The sequence below is a fragment of the Pan troglodytes genome, chromosome 6, assembly GCF_028858775.2.
Source record: "Pan troglodytes isolate AG18354 chromosome 6, NHGRI_mPanTro3-v2.0_pri, whole genome shotgun sequence".
Lineage (NCBI taxonomy): Eukaryota > Metazoa > Chordata > Mammalia > Primates > Hominidae > Pan > Pan troglodytes.
The window spans coordinates 58,147,101-58,152,873 of record NC_072404.2 but is presented as its reverse complement, the minus strand read 5'-3'; the positions used below and the strand labels follow the sequence as shown (position 1 = coordinate 58,152,873).

Genomic DNA, 5,773 nt, shown 5'->3' with positions numbered 1-5,773 from the left:
ACTATTGCAAACCAAATTCATGCCAAAATCATAATGAAATTGAGATCATAGTTTTGCTTTCTATTTGTTTTGTTTTTATATATGAAAGACTATGTCAGCTTAAACAACATAATTCAAATATTTGAAATTTCAGATGAAGTAAATTCATTGAAAGATTTCCAGGAGAGAAAAATTGTCATTAGTTTCTATCTTAGTAATAAAAGTGTGCTTATCATGCAAGAAGAAGAAAGTATCAAAATGACTTGAGCCTGAAAGCCCCTGTCAGTGAACAGCCACAAAGGCTTGACTAGAAACTCAATGCAAAATAAAGTAACTCACTGGGTAACTGATGGTGTTTTCCTTCCCTAAAACGTACAGGATAAGAATATCAGCAATCCCCTTAACAAATCATCACTCTCTCATTCTACCTCTTACATTTTGTCCTCTGAGAAAACAAGTCCTTCATTGGATGACAATTGTACTCTAATTTTAAACACATTCATGAAGGTCTGTGTGGAAGGGCCATAGGATTTTGAGTTCAGGAGCTCTGACTTGGAAGCCATACCACCTGCCTCCTGTGCCTCAGTTTCCACCTTCATGAAAGCAAGATAATAGCGCCTCACTAACGGAAGTGTTGTGAATAGTGAGTTAATATACATAAAACTTAGGATAGTGTCTAACACTACCCCCCAGTCTCTTAAAAAGACTAAATTCTTTCTGAATATTAGCAATTCTATTATTTCATTATTATACTTATTTTTCTATTTTGTGCAAGATTTCTAAAAGATTGATTTATTCAGTATGAATTTTGTAATCTGGAAAATAAAAACACCTAAGTTTATTTTTCATGAGAATTTTGGGGTGTATTGGGGCATAAAATCTTGCTTAAAGATTATATCTTTTTAGAAAAAAATAGAGTTACACTTTCTATCCTAAATATGATTTATTCAACATATAATTAGTCACATTGCTCTCTGTCTCCCTATCCCAAAGTGTTTAATCTCAGGTCTGGAGTTACTTACTACATGGTCATAATATTAAGTTATTTCAATGAATATCAATTCTCATTCTGCAAAACAATATTATGGTTCTAATTGTTTTATACAATGTCATGAGTTTCTTTTAAATGTGGGGTGGTGTTCAAAAAATATGTCCAAAACACTGTGGAAATAAGTTATTCAAAATCTAAGCTGTAGCCGGGCGCAGTGGCTTATGCCTGTAATTCCAGCACTGTGGGAGGCTGAGGCAATTGGATCACCTGAGGTCAGGAGTTCAAGACCAGCCTGGCCAACATGGCAAAATCCCATCTCTACTAAAAATACAAAAATTCCCTGGGTGTGGTGTCATGCCCCTGTAGTCCCAGCTACTCGGGAGGCTGAGGCAGGAGAGCTCCTTGAACATGGGAGGCAGAGGTTGCAGTGAGCTGAGATTGCACCACTGCACTCTAACCTAGGGAACAGAGTGAGACTCCATCTCAAAAAAAAGAAAAAAAATCTAAGCTATTAGAACTCATTATTTTCAGCATTAAAGGAATATAAGTATGGGTTCTGTGTGAGGTGGCAGGCAGCTATACCTTAGGCAGCTGTAACCTTTTTTCTCTGATTATAAGTTAGTCTTCTTCCTTATCTGCACTGTTTTCTAAATGTTGTAAAGGACTCAAGGATGCCAGGGAAGACCCCTTTTCACGTCACTGCTGATCGTCATTATAGATGAACTTCTCTCTTACCTTTCTTACACAGACTTCATGGCTACCATATTGTCTTAAGATGGAATATTGATATACCTTTTTAAGTTGAAAAGAAAATAGAAATCACCTGCAAAGAAAGGAAAATGACCCTTTTGTAGTTCATAAGCAGGATGACTGAGTTTTCATGCACTTGTGTGAGATGCGCCTCCCTCAAGGTTGGCACATTACCTATCTGATGTGAAAAAAAAAAAAAAAAAGAAGAAGAGGAAAAGAAAATAAAAGAAAGAAAAGGAAAAGGAAAGTAAAAGAGAAATGGAAAGGAAAAAGGAAGAGAAGAGAAGGGAAGTGAAGGAGGAAGGGAAGGGGGAAGGGAAGGGAAGGGAGAAGGGAAGGGAAGGGGGAAAGGAAGGGAAGGGAGAAGGGAAGGGAAGGGGGAAAGGAAGGAAGAAGGAAAGGGGGAAGGGAAGGGAAGGGAAAGGGGAAGGGGAAGGGAAGGGAAAGGGGAAGGGAAGGGAAAGGGAAAGGGGAAGGGGAAGGGAAGGGAAAGGGGAAGGGAGAAGGGAAGGGAAAGGGGAAGGGAGAAAGGAAGGGAAGGGAAGGGAAGGGGGAAGGAAAGGGAAGGGGGAAAGGAAGGGAGAAGGAAAGGGGGAAGGGAAGGGAAGTGGGAAGGGAAGGGGAAAAAGAAGGGAAGCAGGAAGGGAAAGGAAGGGAGAAGGGAAGGGAACAGAAGGGGGAAGGGAAGGGGGAAGGGAAGGGAGAAGGGAAAGGGGAAGGGAAGGGGAAGGGAAGGGGAAGGAAAGGGAAGGGAGAAGGGAAAGGGGAAGGGAAGGGGAAAGGAAAAGGGAAAGGAAGGGGAAAGGAAAGGGGGAAGGGGAAAGGGAAGGGAAAGGGAAGGGGAAGCAAAGGGAAAATGGAAAGGAAAGGAAAAGGAAAAGGGAAGGAAAAAGGAAAGAAGAAGGCCTGGCATGCTGGCTCATGCCTGTAATCCCAGAACTTTGGGAGGCCCAAGTAGGTGGATCACTTGAGGTCAGGAGTTTGAGACCAGCCTGGCCAAAATGGTGAAACCCCATCTCTACTAAAAATAAAAATACAAAAATTACCTGGGCGTGATGACTGGTGCCTGTAATCCCAGCTGCTCAGGAGGCTGAGGCAGGAGAATCATTTGAACCCAGGAGGCAGAGGTTACAGTGAGCCAAGATCATGCCACTACAATGCAGCCTGGGCAATAGAGCAAGATTCCATCTCAAAAAAAAAAAAAAAAAGGAAAGGGAAAAGGAAAAGGAAAGGGAAGCAAAGGAGAGGAGAGGAGAGGAAGCCATGGGGAAAAGGAAACAAACTGTAACTAATTAATTTGCTGTTAACTCTCAAACCATCCTTGCATAGAAAATATTGAAATCCTGTAACATTTGTTTTTTCTGCCTACAAGCAAGAATGTAACTTTTAGCTTCAGAGCACGGAACCCCTTTCTCAGTAGTCCATGTGTCCCAAATGGACATTCTCAGCTTTTTGCTTGAATAAACTCTTTAAAAGTAGATTCTGATTTTTAAAAAAACATTTCTGGTTTACAGTACTATGCTTAATATATTATGTTAAAAAATAAAACTGTACACTAGACAGAAAAACGAAGAAAGACTAGAAAATTAGGAAGTCTCTTTTAGTATTTCCTAATTACTCACAGAGGTTGGCATTAGGGTGGTAGTAACTGTATAATACCTGCCTTTTAATGGACACTAAAGTTTTTTTCAGTGTGTGTATGACAGGAACACTTAACATGAAGCCTATCCTCTTAACATATTTTTAAGTGTACAGTACATTATTGTTTACTATAGGTGCAATGTTGTATAGTAGATTTCTAGAGCTTACTCATCTTTCTTAGGGTTCAGAAAAAAATATTCCAAAATATGGCACCTGGGCAAACTAAGTATTCGAAGCTGAGGAAATTGAGAAAACCATAGAACCAGAAGGTAATTCTCTGACTTTCTCTCAGCTTTCTCCTTTAAGGCCATGAAAAGAATTCTCTGACCTGGCTTATCTGGAAGTAGATCTTAAGACACTCGTTCCCCAGGGATCTCACTGTATATTCAAAAGTCAAGAAGAATCTGTACAAAGAGGCCTTGCTAAGTTCCCTCCAGCTTATTAGTACTAGGTCACATGCCCTTTTTGCAAGAGGGTTGCAAAAATAGTTTATCAGATGTACCCAAACATATATTATTTCCAACTCTGTGTGCTGTTACTAACTCAGGTGAAAATCTTGCTACATTTGCGTGTAAATGCTGATTAGTAAGCATTACTCATGTATTGATTGATCATTTCTGCATGTGCAAAAATATTATTTCTAAAAGAAAAACTGACTGTTGCACCTTTCCTTTTCTAAGATTTTGGGGATACTGGTGGTAGCGTAGTTCTATACATCTTGAAACTCTCAGCAGAACAGGGTTTTCTTCCACTTACAGAGACATCAAAATGAGGAAACAGTATGAAAGTTTTATATTTCAAAGCTACTGACATTCCTTCTTTGCTGCTCAAAAGTGAGGCCCAGAACCCATAGCCTTTGTTTTAGCAGAAACTTTAAAGAGTCTTTTGATATACAAAGGCAGACACAATACAAGTACAAAGTGAAGAGCTAAATTTCTCTGTATAATAAAGTAAAGAGAATTGACAGCCAACTGAAATAAAGCAAAAGTGAGATTAAGAGGTCAGCTGAAACAGGAATCGAGGAGAGTCAGAAATGACCACGAAACATAGAAAGCACAAAGGAACTGGGTAATAGAACCAATTTGATTTAAATTGCAAAGAACAGGGTGACCTTAGCTAATACCTAGGTTATATTAATACAATTGAACGATCTTATCATTGATACGTACAGGCTAAGCAAAACTTCCTCTCCATAGACTAAAAAATTGGGAATTGAGACAATTTGTCTTGATGTGGTGAAAGTCATAGGCTCTTGGTCCCCTAAAGTTTCACTACAAATCACTGACATGAAACAGATTGATTACCAGAAGAAAAGGCATACAAATTTATTTAACATGTATACACAGGAGCCTTCAGAATTAAGACCCAACTTCCCAGTGAGTTACATAATCTTACAAACCATTTTGAGGTCACAAAAAAAGGGGCTTAGATTCTGGTAAAACAGGTCACGGGAGAAGGGAGAAGAGGCTTGGCTAGCAAAGGTGGCCTTGTAATGTAGATGAAGCCTTCCTTAGACGGAATAGAGGATAAATGTTTCATTTTGGACTTTTAAAGGTGTCAGACTGAATCTCTCCTAGATCCAGGAAAATTATAAAAAGGGGGAGACCTGGCTGCATTAATGCAGATTCCCTACAGATGCAAATTTTCCCCTCAAAAGACAGCTTTGCAGGGCCATTTCTGCCTGCTGCCCAAGTGGCAGCTATGTCAAAATATGTCAAAGAAATGTATTTTGAGGTGAAATATTTTAATTTCTCTCAGTGTTTAGTAGGAATAGGTTCACTAGAAAGTGGCTGGGAGTTAATGCATTTCTTTTCCATTACTTATTCATATATATGTGTAATGGCCCAGTGGGTACGTCTTGCCTGTTTCACAGATAAAACTGGTTCACTGAGATAGCGGTATTGCAGTAGAGAAAGGGTTCAATTAGCACAGGGCTAGCCAAGCAGTAGATGGAAGGATATTACTCAAATCAGCCTCAGAGTGCTCAGAGGCTAGAGTTTTTCAAGGATTTTTTGGTAGGCAAGAGGCTAGGGAGTGGAAAATGCTGACTGGTTGAGTTGGGGATGAAACCTCAGGAGCTCAAAGCTGGCCTCTTGCACTGAGTCATTTCCTGGGTAAGAGGTCACAAGACCAGTTGAGCCTATTTCTCGACATGAGTGACCAGTCCAGGTGGCAAAAGCTGGTCTGTCAGAGTGCAAGGTCTGAGAAATACCTCAAGAACCAGTCCTAGGTTTTACAATAGTGATGTTTTCATATTATGGCCTGTGGACATGAGGAAGCAAGCTGTGAGACATCCCAGCCCCACCCCAAGGAAAATTGCTCATGTCTATCCTAATCATTTTCTGCTGTCAGTTTGTAGGTGTGTGTCCTTGGGGAAGAGGTGGACATTGTTCCCAATATTTCTGTTTCTGT

The 5,773-nt window shown here is 40.0% G+C and overlaps 1 pseudogene; it reads left to right on the top strand.

The window, feature by feature from the left end:
• The first annotated feature begins 1,812 nt into the window (after positions 1-1,812).
• LOC112209943 (small nucleolar RNA U13) lies at positions 1,813-1,904 on the top strand (annotated as a pseudogene).
• Positions 1,905-5,773: the final 3,869 nt, after the last annotated feature.